This window comes from Desmodus rotundus, chromosome 4 (genome assembly GCF_022682495.2).
Source record: "Desmodus rotundus isolate HL8 chromosome 4, HLdesRot8A.1, whole genome shotgun sequence".
In the NCBI taxonomy this organism is placed as follows: Eukaryota; Metazoa; Chordata; class Mammalia; order Chiroptera; family Phyllostomidae; genus Desmodus; species Desmodus rotundus.
Genome location: NC_071390.1, coordinates 62,102,401 through 62,125,248, shown reverse-complemented (window position 1 = coordinate 62,125,248; position 22,848 = coordinate 62,102,401). Strand labels below are relative to the sequence as shown.

At 39.5% G+C, this 22,848-nt stretch overlaps 1 protein-coding gene across 3 annotated transcripts in view; it reads right to left on the bottom strand.

Moving 5' to 3' along the window:
* CCSER2 (coiled-coil serine rich protein 2) overlaps positions 1 to 22,436 on the bottom strand; it is a 194,377-nt gene extending 171,941 nt beyond the window's left edge. For all 3 annotated transcript variants that reach the window (XM_024561424.3, XM_024561426.4, XM_045195917.3), the window contains exon 1: positions 22,200 to 22,436. The gene's annotated coding sequence lies outside the window, so the exon portion shown is untranslated. The remainder of the gene's footprint in view (positions 1 to 22,199) is intronic.
* Between the last annotated feature and the right edge of the window lie 412 nt (positions 22,437 to 22,848).

Below are 22,848 nucleotides of genomic sequence, written 5' to 3'. Positions count from 1 at the left end.
CAAGATCCTGAAACATAAACAAAGTTAGATGTAATACCTGCTAGAAGTTCATGATCTGGGAAAGGAAGGAATGCTCTCATGACATACTGACTTAAAATATATTCATTCAGTCATCAAACATTTATTGAAAGCCTATTATGAACCAGGTTCTATGCTGAAGGCTGGAGATAAAATAAGGCACCCTGTTGGGAACCGCCCTGCCTGGTTTCAGAAGCTGTAACCTATGGCTGAGGCTGAGTAAAAAGACCTTGGGACCATAAGCCACTAAGGAGACAAAGCTTATCCTCCTGGCAGGGGTGCAGCCTCTGTCTCCCTTTACTTCACCCTGCTTGGCCCCAGGCGGATGACTGGTTAGCCAATGATGGGTAAGATTCCTCAAGGAAGGGACAACCTAAGACAGGCACAGTTGCAAAGGGGCCATCAGGAAAGGACTTAGGGGATGATAGAAAAGGGGTGATGAACCCTCACCCTTTGGCTTTGTCATAGCCTGAGTCCTCATTCTATCTGTAAAAAGTCTTCTAATCCCTTGGCTGCCTTACTTCCCCACCTGACTTCAGCCTTAAACAATGCCGGAGGTGGGTGTGACCCTGTGCTGGAATGGGCGGTTCTCCAGGGTGATCAGGCATAAGAAAGAATGCATAAAATCCTGTGAAACCTGTTTTGCTAAGAATGCCCTCAATCTAAATGATAAGGGTCTAAGCATAAAATGAGTTTGTTTCCCACAGTTTTATGGCCCTTTGGCTATCTGACCCAGACTCAAAATAGCCCTCATAGTTCTTTGAATGTTATCTATTGTTTGATCATTACTGCCTGACAATGACTGATGAGCTTTACTAAACACTCTGTATTCTTATGCAAATTAACCCAATAAAAGACCATTGAGGAACAAGCTCAAGGCCCTTTTCCTCTGAGAGATTGGCCACCTTTCCTCCACAAGCAGATCATGTCTTAGTAGACTTATTCTCATCTGAGCCCCGCCTCTGCCACAGCACCCTAGTAGAAAGACATATAGACAAGAAAATGGCAATTAAGTGCTTTCATTGCTACAGCACAAAAAGAAAGTGCCTGGGGGCACACAAAAGAAAGTGCTTAACTGGAGAAGGGGATATCATAAATGGCTTCACAGAGGAGGGAATGCTTGAGCTGGATCTCAGTATATAGTAATTAAAATAAAGACACTGAACGTGAAAAGCAATTAAGCCTGAGTAAAGAGCACAAGCAAGAGCGCAGAAAGCCAGCATGGCACATTTAGGAAACTGTTATTAAACAAGGGTAGAGAACAGGGTTCAGAGAAATGTGACAGGAAAAAGAGAACACTGGAGAAAACACAGCCTGCAGAAGGCCTTTTGTGTAATACTAAGAAATTTGGACTTTACTAAAGACAGTTAGGAAATCAAAGGGTTTTAAGCTGAAAAACAATGAAATGACTGACCGCAATTTTGTAGTCACTCTGATTTCAGTATGGAGGATGGACTACAGGAAGAAAGGTTAGGCAGTTATAACATGAGATAAGTGGCAGGGATTATAGCAAAAAGGTAGAGAAAAGGTACCAATGCAAAAAATATTAGCAATATTGAATCTTAAGAATTTTATCACAATAGTGGGCACAAAATAAGAGCACAATATTTAATGAATAAATGGATAACTGATTGACCAATTAGCTGTAGGAGATGAAAGAGAAGAAAAGTTTCAGGATTCCAGGCTTAACAGACTAAACAAGATGGTACCTTTACTTGAGGGCAAACATGCCTGGAGAAGGATCATAAACTTAACATGTCAAGCTAAATTTCTGGTACCTCCAGGTGGTGCAGGTGGAGTGATTACTAGCCGCATAACGGAGTCTGAAATGCAAGGAAAGGGTCTTAATGGGAGATGATAATTTATGAATTGTCAACACAGAGATAATGGTCAAATGCTCCACCAGAACAGTTGAGGTAACCTGGGAAAGATGTAGATCAAAGAAAGACAAAGGTTAAGGACACTGCCCAGAGGATCAACATTTAAGGAATGGACAAAAAGAAAGAAAGCAAGGAAGAAAGAGAGGGAGGGAAGGAAGGCTGAGAATGTATGACCTGGGAGGAAAGAAAAGAAATGCAAGACAATTTGAAAATGGTAAGAGGCAGTAGTGTCAGATTCCACAGATAAGCAAAGAAAAACTAGTAATTGGATAGAATGACTGAACTCGGTAGTTTGAAAGTTTAGTCACCTTTGCCAGAGCAGTTTTTCAACAGACAAGATATGGCACAGAAAACTGACTACAGCAAGTTCAAGAGTAAAAAAGATAAAGAAATGGAATCAGGAAATTAACCCCTTCTTTCAAAGAAAGAAAAAGGCAATAACTTGACAGGATATAAAGGCAATAGTTTTGTGGTGGGGGGGGTATCCTTTTTTTGTGTTTCTATGATACAAGGGAAACGCTAAAACGAAGGTTAAAAATAAAGAAAATGATGGGAACAATTGCTGGAGCAAGATCCAACAGGATGTGAGATAAAGGTAAGCTTCCAGTCCTGTTATAAGACCTGGAATGCTAGTCAGTAAAACAAATCAGAGGGTCTGATTTACAGCTGAGTAGAGAAACGGTGTCAGCTTGAAAGGCACATTGCTCAGGGGACACTGAACACTTCAGCTACAGTACCCACACTAACTGCAGGCCCCACTCACCCACCTTAGTCAGGACTGGCTGAGTCTGCAGTGTGTAGGAACCAGGCTTGCAGCTAAATGGGGCTGGAGAAGGCAAGGACTATATCTTACTAAATGTTATGAGCAAACTCAACCAGCAAGAGCATGTGGAACTTTGGTGATACAAACAATTTCAAAAATATAAGTGTAATGAAAATTATATACTCAGTAGCTTAATTTAAAAATGCATTTTTAAAATTCTCTGCTTCTAGCACAGAGTCTGACACATAACAGACATCAGTGTCTTCAAATGAATGTTTTGGGGTTGGCTTCAGGCCAATATCCCAAGAGACAGAAACAGCTATGGAAGGTAGGCTATGCAGTATCTCCATGACCTGGGCAAGAAACTGTCCTTCCTATGGGACCAGCAGGGTGGAAAGACCTAATTGTCCCTGCCGAAAACAAAAGAGGACAACATGACTGTGAGAGACCTTATGATAATAGCTAATTTTAACAAGAACAGTATGTGTATAGCACTGTGCTAAGCAGTTTATAAGAATGATCATAAATTAACCTCACTACAACACAGGACAGGTACATTTATTCCCATTTCAGAGAAGAAGAAACTGAGGTTGCAGAGGTTAAGTGACTTGTCCAAGTTCATACAAATAATAAAGAACCAAGACTACTGACCAAGTCAGTGGCACTCACTATGAATGAGTAGTGGTAGTAGTAGCAACAGCAACACCAGCTCACACTTTTATAGCTCTTGCCATGTGTTAGGCAATGTTCTTAGGGTTTCATATATATTTACCTGTATAATTGTCACAACTACTTTATGAAGTAAATATAATGTTTATTTTATAAATGAAAATACTAAATATAGAAGGGTTAAGTAGTTTTTCCCAAGATCACAAAGTTGGCGAGTGGTAGGACCAGGATTGAAAGTTAACCATTACCCTATATGACCTCTTCCAATTCATTTTCTTAAGACACTTAATATACCGTGTTTTCAAACTGCTGATTATTGTAACAGCAGTTTATTCTTTTACAACAAGCAAGTTTTGTTGTCAATGAAAATACTAGGATAGAACTGACTGCTCTATTCTTTTTCCAGTACCCTCTCTGGTGCTAGACACGACAGCCGAGAAGCTGAGGGTGGCAAACTGCAGAAAAAAATTATGTAATTAATGTGTTTAGCTCTGTAATGGGTAGGGAAGAAAACAGTCAAATTTAACAATAAAAAATATTCGAGAACTATTCATGGAGCACAAATCCGAAAATCTGTTTCTTCTAGTATCAATGTAAGCTGGTACAGAATAGAAAGAGAAAACATTTAAGAATTATTCAAAGTAACTATAAAGTCAATTTCAATGAAAAACTCCAAAGAATAATCTATTTTTAAAGAAATCAACACTTCAGGAAACTTTTAGAAGAATATGAGGAAAAGGGACTGAGAAAGAAACCTGAAGAAGATGCTCAATTTAATAAGAGAAAAAGCGCATGGCCACCAAACACAAGTATCCAAAATTAGAAGAAAAGAAAAGTTTCTGGAACCTCTGAAAGAACTAAAAATAATAATATAAAAATTGCAGTTTTTCAAAACAGAAACAGACTCATAGACACAGAGAAAAAAACTGATGTTGCTAGAGGGAGGTGGGGTGGGGAGATGTGTGAAAAAGGTGAAGGGGAATAACAGGTACAAATGTCCAGTTATATACTTATTTTATAACTGTAAAGTATAAAAGTATAAAAAAGGGAATATGAGGCCTGTCCAGAAAGTATCCAGCCATGCAATATGAAAAATAGTGATATTTATTGAAGACAATACAAGATACAAGAAACATTTCACCGATATGTCCCCGCTATGGAGCAAGGGACTTAAAGGAAAGAATAAACAAATGGGACTTCATCAAAATAAAAAGCTTCTGCACAGCTAAAGAAAACAGCAGCAAAATAAAAAGGGAATGAACTGCATGGGAAAATATATTTGCAAATGATATCTCGGACAAGAACTTGACCTCCAAAATATATAAAGAACTTACATGACTCCACTTGAGGAAGACAAACAATCCAATTAAAAAATGGTCAAAGGACCTGAACAGACACTTCTCCAAGGAGGACATATAGAAGGCCCAGAGACCTATGAAAAGATGCTCATCATCACTAGCCATCAGAAAGATGCAAATTAAAACCACAATAAGATACCACTTCACACCAGTCAGAATGGCCATCATTAACCAATCAACAAACAAATGTTGGAGAGGATGTGGAGAAAAGGGAACCCTAGTGCACTATTGGTGGGAACACAGACTGGTGCAGCCACTGTGGAAAACAGTATGGAATTTCCTCAGAAAACTAAAAATGGAACTGCCTTTTGACCCAGCAATCCCACTCCTGGTATTATACCATAAGAATCCTGAAACACCAATCCAAAAGAACCTATGCACCCCAATGTTCATAGCAGCACAATTTACAATAGCCAAGTGCTGGAAGCAACCTAAGTGCCCATTAGAAAATGAGTGGCTCAAAAAACTGTGGTACATTTACACAATGGAATACTATGCAGCAGAAAGAAAGAAGGAGCTCCTACCTTTTGCAACAGCTTGGATGGATCTGGAGGGCATTATGCTAAGTGAAGTAATCCAGTAGATAAAAGACAAATACCATATGATCTCACCTAAAAGTGGAACCTAATCAACAAAACAAACAAGAAAGCATAATACAAGCAGAAACATTGAAATAAAGAACAAACACAGCAACCAGAGAGGAGGGAGGAGAGGGATAATAGGGGAAGGGCCATCAAGAAACATGTATACAGGACATATGGACAAAGCCAAAGGGGGTAGGTTCAAGGGTGGAAGGTGGGAATGGATGGGGTGAGGGGGTGTGGTGGGGTAAAAATGGAGACAACTGTACTTGAACAACAATAAAAAATAAAAGATAAAATTAATTAATAATTAAAATAATATTAAGAACATAAAAAACTAATCATTTTACTATGAGAGTTTTTTAAATGCTACAGTTAAACTTGCCAAAGAGAATGTGATTAAATGAGAATATACATAAAGTACTCCAAAAACAAAATTATCAAGTAGAAATGCATCTTTGCCCTAAATGACTATATGGTAACATTTCAAAATGTTCCACTATCAAATATCAGAATACCAAATGCTTAAAAAATACTTCAGAGCTTATAAAATTAACAAAATCTAGGTGAGTCCATAGTAGGACCCAATCCTCTTTTGGCACTGGAAAGAGCAGAACCCAGAGATTGAAACCCAAATATAATGCAACACTGTTGTCCTTCAGTCCCTTAGGAACTAGCTTGTCCTCTTGTTTCGTGCCTGGTACTGACCAGTACAAGTCTACTTGTGGTTTACGATTGTTTCTTACCTGCACTGGTAAGAGCTTCCTAATAGTTGGCACATTATCACTGTGTGCTCCCAAAGTTACTGCTCTAGACTCATCTAGGGTTACCCAAATGCTGCCGCTGCATCAGGGGAATGGTAGGCAGCCCAGATCAGCCATTAGATCCTTGCCAATTGTGAGCATGTGCCTCTAATCACCCTCTTCGGCTCTCTCTTATTATGAATAGGAGAGTACAATGTACAAGTATCCTACTCAGCAGGGTATTCTGTATACATTCTTGCTATTTTCCTAGTTCCCTTTAGTTCTTCCCAACTCATGAAACACAATGCACAGGTCAATTTGTAATAATTCTCAAATTCACCCTGTCTTCTCCAACACTATCTCATTTCTCAATCTAGAATCTTACCATCTCTAGCCAGAATTCTAGCATGTGTCCTAAAGTCCCTACCTTCACATTCTTCCCCTTCAATCTATCCTTTACACTTTTCCCTGAGTTAATATTCACAGTTATAAATCTGATCATGTCACTCCGATTTAAAACTTTTCAGTGGCTCTCCAAATGACAAATGCCAGAAAACAGTACTAACAATGGCAGCTGATACCTATTGAGCACTTGTGTGTCAGCGACCTAGATTATATCATTTAAATCTCACAAAAATGCTACAATGTAGATAAATTTATTATTCTTATTGAGATTTAAAGAAATTAAAACTTGTAAAAATCACGGTCTACCTGTAGATAGAAAGTGAGTGCAGCTAAGATTACAAAGGCTTTCAAAATCTGGCTCTGGTATTCCTTGGCAGCTACTTTCCCACCACTACCCAACAAACCCTGCCTTCCATCCATAATCACACCATGATCTTTCAGGACTCCTTATCAGAGCACATGCTATTCCCTTGGCTCAAAATGCCACTCATCCACCTTGGTCCACCTTGGGAACTCTCTCTGAAGCTTTTTCCTTTCTTTTTCACCTCCTCCACAGGGGAGTTCCTAGGCAGAGCGATATAATCCAAAACGATACACACACTCCATTCTCAACTTCAAAATATTATAATACAGAAGGTTTGAATAGATCTTCCAAGGTAAGTTACAAGTGAGAATCTGGTGCCAGTCTCACAGACCCAAAATTCATCTGAAAGTGAATAAAGACCAATAACACAGCAAAAGCTAATGTAAATAAATGCATTTAATACTTTTGCAAAATAGTCACAATCAGTAAAACTCAATTATTTTAAAATACGTGTTGTCATGTAGAATATAAGAGGCTCAAATTTTCAAGTACTTTCTGGTGCAAATTTGGACTTTTTAAAATGTTACAAGCAAGACAAATTCTAAAATATACTCTTCACAAACCAGCCCCCCCCCCCAAATTTCAAGAAACTAAGAGTATTTCCATAACTATATCTGGATTCAAAAAAGAATGATTCTATACTAAATGACCTGTGGTTATGAAACATGTTAGATGATGTAAAGATACAGTGATTATGTTACCACATTTGTAGTATTACCACATTAAGCCAGTATCTTCCAGGAACATACAATACCAAAATCAGGAGTCTCTCTTGGGTATTAACTGAAAGTTAGTAGCATCTCTTCAAAGTATTACTCAAATATATTGGCTTACAATTCCCAATACCAAATCTCTCATTTTTGTCTATTCAGTCTCAAATCTTTCTCTAGTTAACTGCTCTTAACTGGTATTTTGACACCAAGCACCAAGTACGACAGTACTTTCAAACTTTAATTTCTTTTCTAGCTTGTTAAGAAAATGTCCTATAAGATCATTTCTGGCACTTATCCCAGCCTGACTTCATTTTCCATGTATCTTTTTTCACTTTTTCCCTCTAATCTTTATCAATAATATTCTTAATCCTTAAGCCTTATAAAAGCATAAATTATTTCCTAACCATGTCATCTACTAAAAATATGTAGGAAATTGACCTTTAATGGATACACATGCATTAGTCTATAGTTCAAACAATATTCTAGGGTGGCAGACCCAAAACTATTCTGCCTTTGGCATTCCTACATAATATGACCAACATGCCATTTCCTATAGAAAATACAGGACCAGGCAGAAGACTTACCTTGAAGAGGCTTTCTGCAATGGTCTAGTCAGGATTTTAGAGCCTGGCTCAAGGAAACAGTAAATGGAATGGAGAGGAAACAGTAAGGGTTAGGGGAACAGAAACCAAGATGATTCTCAGGTTTATGATGAGGGTAACTGAGTGACTGGCAGCATCATTAATCAAGATACGAAAATGAGATGAACACATGCCCTCTGGAGAAAACCATGTTCTTAATTTTTGATACTCTAAGTTTCATGTTTTTACTAGACAATCAGATGGGCATTCTAAGTAGCAAACCTAAGGACTAGAAGTGCTTAGCAGAAAAATGGGCTGAGGAAATGAACACATAAAGGAGATAAAGACACATGGCAGAAGGAAGGGAAAAAAAGAGGTCAGCTTGCAACCTCAGGAAACATGAACACTAAGGGACAGGAGTGAGTAAAGACAGCTGAGAAAGACTAGGTAAAAAAAAAAAGAAAAAAGAAAAAAGAAAAAAAAAAGAAATAGGAGAGAGTGATGTCATAAACACAAAGGAAAAAAGAAGGTATTAAAAACATGGGCATGATCATATAACAACTTCACAAGGGATTTAACAATTAGGAACTATGTCCAAGGAGAGATACAATTTCAGTAAGTAGAGGAAACAAGAGTAAAAATACTTTTGGGAGAGGGTATGGCTCAAACAAACAAGGCAAAAAGGTAAAGTGTAAGTGTTTACAACAGTATGTAGAAGAGTTCTGCTGAAATGGAAGATTCACATAGCTGAAGACAAAAAAGAAAGTCTAGGCCAAAGGCTCTGCATTCCAGATTTTACTCTACTTTGGACTTTATTCTGTGGGAAGGAAAAAGAAAGACAGGTAGCTTTCCACTGCCCCCGCCCCTCCACCCCCAGACAACTACTCTGGTGACCAGCGTCCATGATGAACTAGAATGACAAAGAGTTAAGGTGGGGCAAGATACTTAACAGTCCTAAAATTATTTGAACATAGTAATGAGGACCTAAAAGAGGCTGGCAGGAACCAGGTAAGAATTAAGGGATGCAAGAAAGAGATAATCTCTACTCCTAGGGTGCCCAAGATTTTCCTCTACTACTACGTTATTATACTCACTACATTGTATCATAATCATTTGTTGACTGGGACCCTCTCTTTTTTCAGTCTCTCATCATTAATACTAAGAAATCAGACACACCACTTGTTGAATTACAACAGAACTCAGTAATGATAAGATATAGAAGTGAGACTTAAAGATACAGCAGAGAATTCTAAGTATTTTAAATAACAACATAGTAATAGAAAAAACACTAATGGATAAGTCAAGATCAAATTTAAGGAATTAATTTAAGATATGTTTAGGGTGGAGGGTGACTAAGGTCAACATCTAAATAGAAATGCCAAAGAGAAAAAAAATTACACCACAGAGGAAAATTTTCAGACATTTAGACAAAAATAGATTTGCAATATACATGTACAATAAAATCAACAAATCTTATTATTTGCCCATGAGAACAAATACTTAATAAAATGTTAATTTCTTAAGACACTTTGGGATCTGACTCTGTCTTAAACATGCTATATGAATTGCTCATTTGTATGTTTTTTACAAATTAAATTAATGTAAAAGCCCAACCAAATGGGTCAATCAAAACTAGGTCAATGTTGAATAATAATTTACTTTATTCCATCATTCATTCAAAGAAAATCTGAGTGATTATAAGTTTGTGTTGGGACAAGGGGGGCTGCACACAAAAGCAAACAGAGTAAAATACAGCAATTACTACAATGAAATAAATGAAAATATTTTAGGAACACAAGTAACAGAGAATATATGGAGAATAGGTAGAAGAATCATTGATAAAAAATATGCCTAAAAGCTTTCCTAGAAAAGGAAACACTACATTGAGCTTTTATTTTTTTAATGTTTTTAAAATATATTTCATTGATTATGCTATTACAGTTGTCCCATTTCCCCCCTCTTTACTCCACTCCATCCTGCACACCGCCTCCCTCCCACATTCCCCCCCTATAGTTCATGTCCATGGGTCATACTTATAAGTTCTTTGGCTTCTACATTTCCTATACTATTCTTACCCTCCCCCTGTCTATTTTCTACCTACCATTTATGCTACTTATTCTCTGTACCTTTCCCCCTCACTCCCCCTCCCACTCCCCTGTTGATAACCCTCCATGTGATCTCCATTTCTGTGGTTCTGTTCCTGTTCTAGTTGTTTGCTTAGTTTGCTTTTGTTTTAGATGTGGTTGTTAATAACTGTGAGTTTGCTGTCATTTTTACTGTTCATATTTTTTTATCTTCTTTTTCTTACATAAGTCCCTTTAAACATTTCATATAATAAGGGCTTGGTGATGATGAACACCTTTAACTTAACCTTATCTGAGAAGCACTTTATCTGCCCTTCCATTCTAAATGAAAGCTTTGCTGGATACAGTAATCTTGGATGTAGGTCCTTGCTTTTCATGACTTGGAATACTTCTTTCCAGCCCTTTCTTGCCTGTAAGGTTTCTTTTGAGAAATCAGCTGACAGTCTTATGGGAATTCCTTTGTAGGTAACTGTCTCCTTTTCTCTTGCTGCTTCTAAGATTCTCTCCTTATCTTTAATCTTGGGTAATGTAATTATGATGTGCCTTGGTGTGTTCCTCCTTGGGTCCAGCTTCTTTGGGACTCTCTGAACTTCCTGGACTTCCTGGAAATCTATTTCCTTTGCCAGATTGGAGAAGTTCTCCTTCATTATTTGTTCAAATAAGTTTTCAATTTTTTGTTCTTCCTCTTCTCCTTCTGGCACCCCTATAATTCAGATGTCAGAATGTTTAAAGATGTCCTGGAGGTTCCTAAGCCTCTCCTCATTTTTTTGAACTCTTGTTTCTTCATTCTTTTCTGGTTGGATGCTTCTTTCTTCCTTCTGGTCCATGCCGTTGACTTGAGTTCCAGTTTCCTTCCCATCACTATTGGTTCCCTGTACATTTTCCTTTGTTTCTTAGCATAGCCTTCATTGTTTCATCTAATTTGCAACCAAATTCAACCAATTCTGTGAGCTTCCCGATTGCCAGTGTTTTGAACTGTGCATCATCAGAGAGGTTGGCTATCTCTTCGTTGCTTACTTGTATTTTTTCTGGAGCTTTGATCTGTTCTTTTATTTGGGCCATTTTTTTTTTTTTTTTTTTTTTTGGTCTCATCGTGCCTGTTACATAAAGGGGCGAAGCCTTAGGTATTCACCAGGGTGGGGTAACGCTGGTCACTGCACTGTGACGCTGTCTGTGGGGGAGGGGTCTGAGAGGGAGCAATGGCGCTTGCTCCACTCTCTGCCAGCTTCCAGTCACTCCCTCCACTACCCACAATCAAATTGGGCCCTTCTGGTGCTGGTTCCCAAGTGGGTGGGTTTGTGTACATTCTAGGCCCCTGTGGGTCTCTCCAGTGACCTCTCCTGTGAGGCTGGGAGTTTCTCCTGCTGGCTCCTCACCCCCCACAGGTATTTTCAATCAGTGGTTTGAGGCTTTATTTCCCCAAACTGGAACTCTGGGTTGCGTGGTCTATCACCTGGTCCACCAGCTGCTGCCTAGCTGGCCAGCTGCAGCTTTGCCTACCCTGCTCCACAATCTGCCACCTCGCTAGATCCGCCAGCCGCCACCTTGCTACAGGTCCTCTCTGCCTGGCTGCCCATCTCTGCCCCTCCTACCGGTCTGGATGAATGTGTCTTCTTTAACTCCTTGGTTGTTGGACTTCCATATAGTTTGATTTTCTGTCAGTTCTGGTTGTTTTTTGTTTTTAAATTGTTGTTGTCCTTCTTTTGGTTGGCGAGGAGGCACAGTGTGTCTACCTACACCTCCATCTTGGCTGGAAGTCCTATATTGAGCTATTAAAAAGAAGAAGTGATTCAACAAGATAGCTAAGAAGTTGAATGGTATTCTGGAAAAAAAGGAATAGTATGTGCAAAAACACAGAGATGTCGAAGAATTTCTCATCTTCATGGAACCATGACAGAAGATGAGGGCCACAGCTCACACAGGACTTTCTGTACACTGGTAAAAGAATTTGACCACTATCCCGTAGCCCTGTGATAAGAAACATCAGATGTGCATTAAAACCCCCCTGGGAACACTCCAGATCCCCTAAAGCAGAAAGCAAGTTCAGGGAGGTGAACAAGACGCAAAAAAGAGAGCAAACTAACTTCCATAAACAGGAAGCCACAGAAGATTTTTAAGCAACAACAGAACCTGATCAGATCTGTGTTTTAGAAATCCAAAGTCAGTAGCATGGGTCAGTGGCTAAGGGAAGAAAATCTGGAGGAAGACCAGCAAAGAAGATTAAGAACCTACCACAATGAGCTCTGGCAGAGTGGCTTAGTTGTTTGGAGTGTCGTTCCATATACCAAAAGGTTGCAGGTTCGATCCCCAGTCAAGGCATACCTACATGGCAGATTTGATGCCTACTGGAGGCAACCAATCGATGTTTCTCTTTCTCTCTCCCTCTAATCAAAAAACATATCCTCGGGTGAGGATTAAAAAAAAAAAAAAAAGCTACTGCAATGATGCTCCAGCACTAAATATTGACAACTACTTATTGAAACATAAGTGAACCACAGAAAGAGACACATAAAGTGCTCTAACTGTAATGTGGGCTTTCAACTTAATTTTCTGAACTCATCTCAGATAGCAACTCAATAATCAGAAGCAATTACAGTACAAGTGTGGTCGGGTACATTACAGAAAGGAAAAACAGTGGCCATCAAATTTTCCCCTTAAAAATGCTTCATTTATGCTTTATTCAAAAAAAATTTAAATATATTTTTCTTTCTTAAAAAGGTACTGATGGTAAATTACCATAATAGACAGAGATTACCAAATCAAAATTTAGAACCTACCACTGGGCAAGCACTGTGCAAAACTGCTGAGAATGATAAACAGGTAAAAGTTACCAGACAAAAATAGGTTAGGGGGAAAAAAACCCAGTTAACCCATTTACTAACAATTCATAAAATAAATTTGTTACCCACATATATAAAAACTACAGTTTTGAACTGATAAAAATTCACCAAATTGGGTAGAGGGAATGTTTTTTAACACCTCTCCCAGGCAGCCACTCTCTTCATTTGAAAAAAATAGGTTAATATATAAGGATATATGTATGATAATGATAGACCTTGGGTACACCGATTAGGATACAATTAATTTCATTTGTTTTTCAAAAATATGGTTCCTATAATTTTTTTTCACTCTCCTGGATTATTCCATCAGCTGTAAATATTCTCTAGTTATACAAATATACTAGAAAAGCACCCATCTAAAAAAAAAATCCTTGACTCTACATCCCCTCCAGCTATCACCCTACTGATTTCAACTTCAATTTACAGCAAACTCCTTGAATGGATTGGCTACCTCCAATTCCTCCCCTAAAGTTCTCTTAAACCCACCCCAATCAAGTTGCATCTCTACCACTCTACCACAAACAACCTATTAAGGTTACCAGTGATTTTCATATTGTTAAATCTAACAGCCACATCTTAGTCCATGACCTAACAGCATCTGACACAGCTGATCACTCACTCCTTCCTTCTAAAAATATTTCACTTGACTTCAGTGGTACCATTCACTCTTAAGTTTCCTCATTCCTCACTGGGATGCATGTTAGTCTCCTTTGTTAGCTCTTGCTCTAACTCGCCCCTCTCTCTGTCCCTCTATCCCTCTTTCTCTCTTTCTCACTGTAAACATTCCAGGATCCCAAGGCAAAGTCTTAGGATTTCTCCAGCCACATTCACTCCCTAGATCAGGAGTGTCAAACTCATTTTCGCCAGGGGCCACATCAGCCTTGTGGCTGCCTTCAAAGGGCCGAAATAATTTTAGTACTGTATAAATGTAACTACTCCTTAACTGTTAAGGAGTTGAAATTACATTTGGCCCTTTGAAGGCAACCGAGAGGCTGACGTGGCCCCCCTCCCCCTGTGAAAATGAGTTTGACACCCCTGCCCTAGATTATCTTAATCAGTTCTCACATTTCTATGCCAATGACTAAAAATTTATTATCTCCAGCCCAGTCCTCTGCCCTGAACTGCGGACTCATGTATACCCAGGTGTCCAGACAGTATCTCTACTTGGACTGCTAATTTAACATGTTCAAAACTGAACTCATTACTTCCACCTAAAAACCTGCTTATTCTGAAGCTTCCGCATCTCAGTAAATGGCAGCTCCATTCTTCCAGTTGTTCAGGCCAAAATCCATAGCCCGTATCCAATCTACCATCAAAATCTGTTGGCTCTACCACCAAAGTGTATACAGAAGGTGAGCACTTCTCCCAATCCCTGCCTAAAATCACCACTGTCTCCCATCCAGGATTATTGCTGGAGCCTGCTGAAGGATATCCTTATGCCCTGCCTCTAACATTCTCTAAAGAGCAGTTGAGAGGCCTATTTAAAAGAAGTCAAAACCCTTCCATGGCTTCCCATCTTCAGAATAAAAGTCAAAGTCCCACTGGCCAAGAAGGCCATATATGATTTATAATGCACCTCTCTCCTCCCCCCCCACCCTCATGTTCCCCCACCACCACCTCATCCACCACCAATCATTCCCTTCAATGCCTCCCCGAACTACTTGCTACTCCTCAAACAGGACTAGCGTGCTTCAACCACAAGACATTTGCACTCTTGTTCCATCTTCCTCAAATGTTCTCTCCCCTAAAATCTGCTCAGATTAGATCACAATATCACTTCTTCCAACAGACATGTGTATCTGTTATAATACCATTCATCACTACAGCCTTCTCTAACCACCTTATATAAAACAATAGTTCCCCAATCAAATGCTATTTCCACCTTATTCTGTTTTTTCTCCACAGCCCTATAATCTCAGATATATCACATATATACTTGTTTATTTCTTATATGTTGTCATTAGAATGTAAGTGTCACGGGGCAGAAAATGTGTTTTCCTCACTGCATTATTACTAGCAAGCGCTCAGCAGATATTTCTTGCATGGGCAGATGACATGAATGAGGAAAATCCAGACTCAGTATCTGGTCTCAAAGTCTATGTGGAGGGCATCTGCAGTGTATAACATGCCCTGGAAAGAAGTTGATTGCAAGAGTGGCCACAACAATGGCAAATCTTCCAACTCCAGCTGAAGCCAATAATAAATAAGTGTTGACAAGTCCAGACTATCCTAAAATGAATAAACTTGAAAAAAATTGAAAGTAAAAATAAGAATAAGGGGAAAAAATGGCCATCCCTGACTCCACACTTCCTGTAAAGAAACACCAAGTAGCCCTGACTGGTGTAGATCAGTGGACTGAGTGCGGGCTGTGAACCAAATGGTCGCCAGTTCGATTCCCAGTCAGGGAACATGCCTGGGTTGCGGGCCAGGTCCCCAGTGAGGGCCACATGAGAGGCAACCACACATTGATGTTTCTCTCCCTCTCTTTCTCCCTCCCTTCCCCTCTCTCTAAAAATAAATAAAATAAAACCTTTAAAAATATTAAATATATTTAAAAAAAAAAAGAAATACCATCTAGATGTTTCCTGTAAGCTGGCTTTTCAACTCACATCAACATATTACCAGACCCATTCTACACACTTAAATAGACGTTATGAGTATTTCCTGCTTTTCTAAGCTATGATCTTCAGAGAAAATTTTAACTACCAACCCTAACACTGGCTGCCAAGACATAATGGTCACAGTATGCTCTCAAATTTCTCCAAAGCACTCAGGTTGCAATCAAATATCATTAATAAGATGACAACAACAATTCAAAGTACCTTTGGTGTCTGCCTATCTTCATTGTCCCTAGTGTATTTATTCACTAAGGGCTCAGGCATCAAAGATTGTGGTATCTTGGTATGGGGGTAGGCATGTGGGAGGAAGCGGGAAAGGAACTGAAAGGGGGACAGGGAGAAGGTGAGGGTAGAGAGGGAGAGACAGAGGGAGACCGAGGGACAGAGGAAGAGGGCAAGGGAGAATGAATTTTTTTTAAAAAACAGGACCTAGATTATTTTTTGCATTTTAAAGATTGCCAAGGAATAGAAAGCATCTACTAAGACATGTCACCTGGACTTGTCAATATCAGACAACAAAACATCAATCACAGAAGGACCAAAACCATGAGAAAGCCAGCATTTCATTGTCACATATGGAACTGAAGCCGTGGGTCAGGAGGCCAAGCCCAATTGGACAGCTGGGAGAGGAGGGTGGTGAATCATGGAAAGGGATGAGAGAAGTAATTACCCATGTTTTGTTCTGTTTTTCTTTTTTCTTCCCATTGTACTAAACAGGTACAGAAAGTGGGCCGATGAAAACTGGGTAGGAGAAGGCAGGGTGAAGGGTAAGGATGTTCTGGGGTAAATGGTAGCTGAAGAAATCAAGCACAAATTCCTTTTCTAAGGAACATGTCTTTGAAAAGCAGACACAGAATTAAGTTAGGAATTGACCAAACAAATTTTAAACAGGCCCATACCTTAGGTAACTATAGACCTGTCCACAGAGTCTAGAGAGAACAGAAATTCTCTATAGAGAACAGAAAATCTTCGAAGAGAACAGAAATTCTTAATTATTTGGAATAATGGTCCTGTAGCATTGCTAAAATCAACAATCCTCCAAGATGATCCAATTATATTTAAACTAATCTACTCATCAACATGCAAAAGTAAACTGGTAAAAAAAAATACTCAGCTCTCATGGACCCAGCCTTTAAAAATCCTCTGCCTTCCCAACAGCTCCAAATCTCAAAATAACCAATTAAAAGTCTTGAAGTCAGAGAAATAACACTGAGGGCATTCAAAAGCCATCAACTCATCAGAGAGGAGCTGAAAACTCAAGAGATTACACCTAATATACTCTGTTTGATCGATTCAGTTAAAAAGAAAGGAGGGTTCTGATTGGGTACTCTCATTAGGCTGGGTCAAATCCCAGCATCAGCACCTGTCCAAGCAGATAGATGTAAGAAGCTAAAAGAAGCAGGAGACAGCAGTACACACTGAGAAAGGGAGAAAGGTATGGTGTGTGTGTGTGTGGAGGGGGGCAGTGCTGAGTGTATAACAAAGGAAAAGACAATTTATAGCTCTATACAACCACTGGCCATCAACATATCTAGGACCCACCAACCAGAATTTGCAGCCTGAGGTGGCATTCTGTATTTACTTCTTTGCTAGCACTTCCTGCTCCTTAACTTTACTCACCAGATATGACACTGATGGCTCTCCTCTACCACCTCCCTGACAGCCTTCACTTTCTACAGCTCCTCTTCTTCCATCACTCTCCCATTCTGGTGATCTAGTATTTCCCACAGGCAGTTAGGTCTCTTGCCCTCTTCCTGTATTAGCTCATCGTGTATTAGCTCATGCCTTCTACTCAGTCCTGTCCTTGACAAGCACACAATCAATCCAGCGCGGGAGTCAGATGTGTCACTAGATTGGGTACAGTACACCACAGTCAATGCTATGAAAGAAATACAGCCAAGGGCTGTGAGAGCATATTCATCTGTCATTACCCTATTTGATATTTTCCAAATCAACACTCTAGCTTCCCACTCTCTTGTAAGTCAGTTACGAAGTCCCTTATCTTTCCATCACATCCCGATCTCCAACACTACCTTGCAGTTCAGACTTCATTTCTCGTATGACTTTCTGCTACCACTTTGTATCAGAAGCACAATTTAATATATTTCCACACTGTTGCACCAGCCATCTCCCTAAAAGACATAACATACCATAATATCCCCTTGCTTTGAAACATCTATTATCCTTCCAATACCTAACAAAGTTCAAATCCTTAGCACAAAAAAATAAGCTTATATAATACATTTTTTCAAATAGAGCCTTTTAAAAGTAGGAAGATGAAGTTCCAATTTCACTGCTTACCAGCTATGTTACTTTGGAGCGTCACTCTTCCTAAGTTTTCCCATTTGCAAAATGGGGCCATGAAAAGAACCTACCTCTCTCGAGGTTGTTACCAAAAATAAGAAGGCCCATGCCAAACACCAGCACAGTACCAAGCACTCACTCAATACTATTACCCTGGGATGTGTCATCTACCTAGAATGTCTCACTCCCCTAAGGAAGTACATAATCAAGGTCTTACTTTCACGTATTTTAGAATGATTAATAGTAAGAGTTAAATCATAAATGGCCTGCTGGTTAATCCTGAACCAACAAAAACTTCAATTAACCAAAATACTGCTTTCATGAAAATTTTGGTTTGTCTAACTTTATTGTATTTTATTAAAAACACAACTACTCATTTATTTAAAAAATAACTACGTTAGTTTTGTTTGGTTTCCTATTAAACTTCAGAAGGAAAACAGTGCCTTACCAATGGAAACTCACTTAGGTATTTAAGAATGTGATTCTCTACAGTATAAAATCCACATGAATTAAACTCAATCTGAACTGCATATATAATTTCCTAAGATATATAAATACAACAAAACAAATTCTAGACGCTTAAGAAAATAAGTGTACACCAGATGATGGGCAGTCAGTCAAACAGACCTCATAATCAAAAGATGAAATCACAAAATTTTGTTTAAAAGTCAACGATTTTAAAAATTTTTTAAACCACAAAAACCACAAAGTCTACAACAATAAACACAATTAAAAAATCAGAAACATATTTCAAGGCATTAATGTATTTATGATATTAAGTGCTAAGAGAAATTAGTAAGAAGATCCTAGTAAATGTATGCACAAAGGACAAACAATCCCAACAAAGAAGAAAATAAAACTAGGAAAATACTGCATTTGCTTTTCTATTGTAGACAGTATGTTAGACAGCAGGTACCCTTATACTCATTTTTAAAAAGCAAAAGCCTATAAAAGCATGATAAAACTGTCAACCAAACTGCAGGAGGCAGTGTAAATCAATACAACCTTTCAGAAATCAGTCTGGCAATATTTTTCAAAAGTGACAAAAACCTTCATACCGTCTGACCTTGTAATCCCTCTCCTAAAACTTTAGCCTAAAGGAAAGGACAGCTATGTATTAACTGTATTACTTGCAAAATGAGAGGCAACTTAAATGTCCAATTTTTAAAAATAAGAAACTCAGCTCGTAATAATAATATAATTTAAATGTACAAAAACTTTAGTAAAAAGAAAACATTAACTATGAAAGCTATTATTAAGCATTACATTTATGCTCTGATTATAGTATAAAATCGTAAGGTGAGAAATAAGAAAAAAATTTAAGTTTAATTTTTTTCTTATTTCTTTGACCATTAAGTTGTTTGGAAAATAAAAAGCCCGTTGGAATTGATCAGGCCCACCACAGTAAGTACACATTTTAAAATTGATTTTTCAGAAGCATAAAACCACAATTTTTTCCCCAAAAAACCTATCACATAGAGTAATCAGACAGGCTCTTCTCACATACAAAGCAGACTTACATGTAATTTTAGCCATGCTATTAGCCAGCTGGAACATTGTTATATTAAAATCTCATTTTACCACCAAAACCTAACTGTATGTGTAATCTCCATATGGTGAGCAGAAGCCATTTTCTATGGGGCATTTGGAGAGAGGGCCTCAAGCACTGAGGTTAAAAACTATCGGACCAAATGGAATAGTAAAGCTCAGATTTCTCCTATATCCCCAAATGAATTATCATGTTTCTTAGCCACTAAAAGGCTAAGAATTCAAGGAGGGAGAATGTGTAAGCTGATTTGCTCTGCCTCTGAAAATTGGGAACGTTCTCATTTTTTCCCCAAAGCACCACAGAGTAATGAAAAATACACAAGCATGAGGTCAGAACATGTGGGATACAGGTGATTCTAACCTCAAGTAACTGGCCCTTTTGGGCTTTAGTTGTTTAATGGGCAAAATTTTTAAAGATGAACCAAATAATCTGTTAATTCTTTCAAGTTCAATACTCTTATCAATTTAATAGAATTAAAACTGCCCACTCAAAATTCCCTGCTCATATTATAAAACAATTATTAAGACTTACAATTAGGAAACTGGGGGCAAATGTAAAATACACAGGTGATCAAATGCCTGGATTGTATCCCAGCGAGGCCTGTTTCTTTCTATATAACTGCATGATCTTGGGCAAATTACTGTGCCTCAAAGTCCTAAAATCAAAGTAGTAATCCTTACTGGCCATACCCTTTTATTCTTGTGTTACACAATGCACTGGTTTCTTCTGTCATAACTGGGGTTTCCTTCCTAACTAGGAACAGTAATTTTGACTTCATTCTTGGAAATTTAAAAGTACCTTGTGCATTCATCTTTTCTAAATTTTCTGGTATTGAGAGAAGTAACTAACACATATTGCCTATCTTAAAGTTATAGTCAAGACTGAAAGCATTCCTCAAAAATGTATTCAATAAATAGTTTTTGAGCACCTGTGCCACACAACAGTATGTGCAAAGGTCCCTTTCCTTAAGAAGTCCAAAAGTCTGGTGGACACAAACAAGCAAATCATTAACTACTAACTGACAAATGCTTACTGTATAATGTACAACATACTATTGGATCAGTCAGGACGAGTAGGGTAAGATGTCTGGACAAGATTCAGAGGTGATATTTTGGTTAGGTCTTGAAAGGCAAGTTGTTTACTAGGTAGAGAAGAATTCTCAACAGAGTACAGTGTAAAACCACAAAGGAAGATGTCATTTTCAGAAATTCTACGTAGTCTTTGTATGAACAAGGCAGGCAAAATGGTAGAAAATGAAATTAAAAACATACACAAGTACCAGAATTGTGAAGGACTTTGACTTTTATCAAATACAGATTATGGAGTGTCACTGATGGACTTTTAAACGTGGAACCAAAGTCCTATCTTCCACCATACAGTCAAAGGAGTTGAGTCAAGGCAACAAACAAAAAAAATGCAGGTCTGGATGCAGAAAGACAGAATAAACTGTGTTTATTTAAATGGAGAGTGTATGCTCTCAGGATGGCTTCCAGCAGTTTCTTACTATGGCATATTAATATATCACTCAAGTAAAATTACAGGTAAAGACTCAAGATCATGTGTTTTTTTAATCTAAGGATTATTCGAAGTCAATTTCGTTGACAACACTAAAGAAAACAACCAAATAAAAAAACTCTAAAGATCTATATAATAAATTAAGAGAGGCACACAGTAAGAACATCTGTGAAGACTGACTTCAGGAAAAACATCAAGAAATGTTTAAATCCTTATCACTTATTGATTTCCAATAAGACATGTTTTGTGCCTATCTTTTGCAAGAGGAGGTTATTTTAAATTCTTTTGGTTAAAGAAGAGCTTTATCACTAATAAAGAAGAGCTATCATCACTAATTTCTTTAAACTAGCCTAAGAGAAGATTTTAACGGCAAAATTAATAGATTGTTATATTTTAATGCTCAGGAACAAAGAAGAAAAAATCTTCAAATGGCTATTTGGAGAAGCCTTAAATTCAATTTATTTCACCACTGGGAGTGAAATATGCATATGCCAATCTGGGACCACTAAAGAGTCCCTGCACCAGTAATTTCCACAATGCTAAGGCCTAGTCTTGGAACAGCAAGCCTAATTGGCTGGGTAGCGTACAAAGATGAATTTGCAATTACTGAAATTCAAACTCAAGCTCAGTCGCAAACGACTACCTAAGAGAAGTCATTCCTCCTTTTACTTTGACCAAAAAAAAAAGTAGGTACACATAATATAGATGTACTATAAAAATAGCAGATATCTAAGGAGACAGAAGCACCTGGATCTATGAAACGGCGTGGTTTGCCAAAGTTTCATCTCAGGATGTGTTTAGGGTGTGTCTTTGTTGTGGCCCAATAATAACCACCCGCCCCCCCAAAAAGCAGTCATTGGGGCACCCCGGTACTTTCCCTTATCAATCCTCACAGCATCCTCACTCTGAAATCACTGGGCAAGTCAGCCTCGCCCCGATTTCTCCGGAGGGAAAGGCGCAGCCCTAGAGGCCGAGGCCCCAGGCGCTCCTGTCACAGCCCGCTGGGCTGGAGGCGGGGGATGTCTGCTTCCCGGGGTCACGCCTGTCTCGCCATAGGAAGCTCGCTGGGGGCTCAAGATGGTCACCCCGGAGGGCAGAAGGCGGAAGGGCTCCAAAGCCTCATCTCAGGCACCTGGGCCTGAGGACCCGGACCGCGCCCCCTGCCCAATCAGTAGCAGAGGCTGTCCCAGTCCCGCCCCGACCCTGGCTCCTACCGTGCGGATGTGTGCTTCCTCTCCAGCCGCGGCCCACCTGCGGTTCGCCCAGCGACCTACGGGCACAAGGACCGCAGGTAAGGGCAAGGACCCCCTGTCACATCCCCGCCAGCCTTGGGGCCCGATCCGTAGCAGCCGACATATCGCCAGTGGCCTGAAGGAGCGTCTGACTTCAAAGCCACCGCACCCCCTCCCACAGCCCGCGCCCGCCGGGACTCCGCCCTCAGAGCCCTCGGACGGCGCGCGCGCGCGCGCGCAGCCCCGCCCCGGACGTCCGTGCGCAGGCGCGAACCCCGCGGGCCTAGTCGGTCCTTCACTCGGACCGCCCATGCCTCCTGACTCGAGCCTCCGCCCACATCTGGCCCCGCCCCTGCCCTCTCCCAGCATTTCCGAGGCTTTGCCCCCAATTCGGACCTGCCCCCCCCTTTCCAGCCTTTGTTTCTCTAACCCCTAAGATCTTCTCTCCGCCTAAACCAAGACAGTAGTTCAGAAGCTGACCCCACCTCTAATCGGCCTTGTGGAATAACACCTGCTACTTGACCTAGGTCAAACGTGTGGACTCCACCTCCTGACACAGAAAAGTTATTAGTAGACTTAGCCTTGGAACTGACAGGTGCTCCCCTCCCACCTTTTCTTGATGTGGATACCT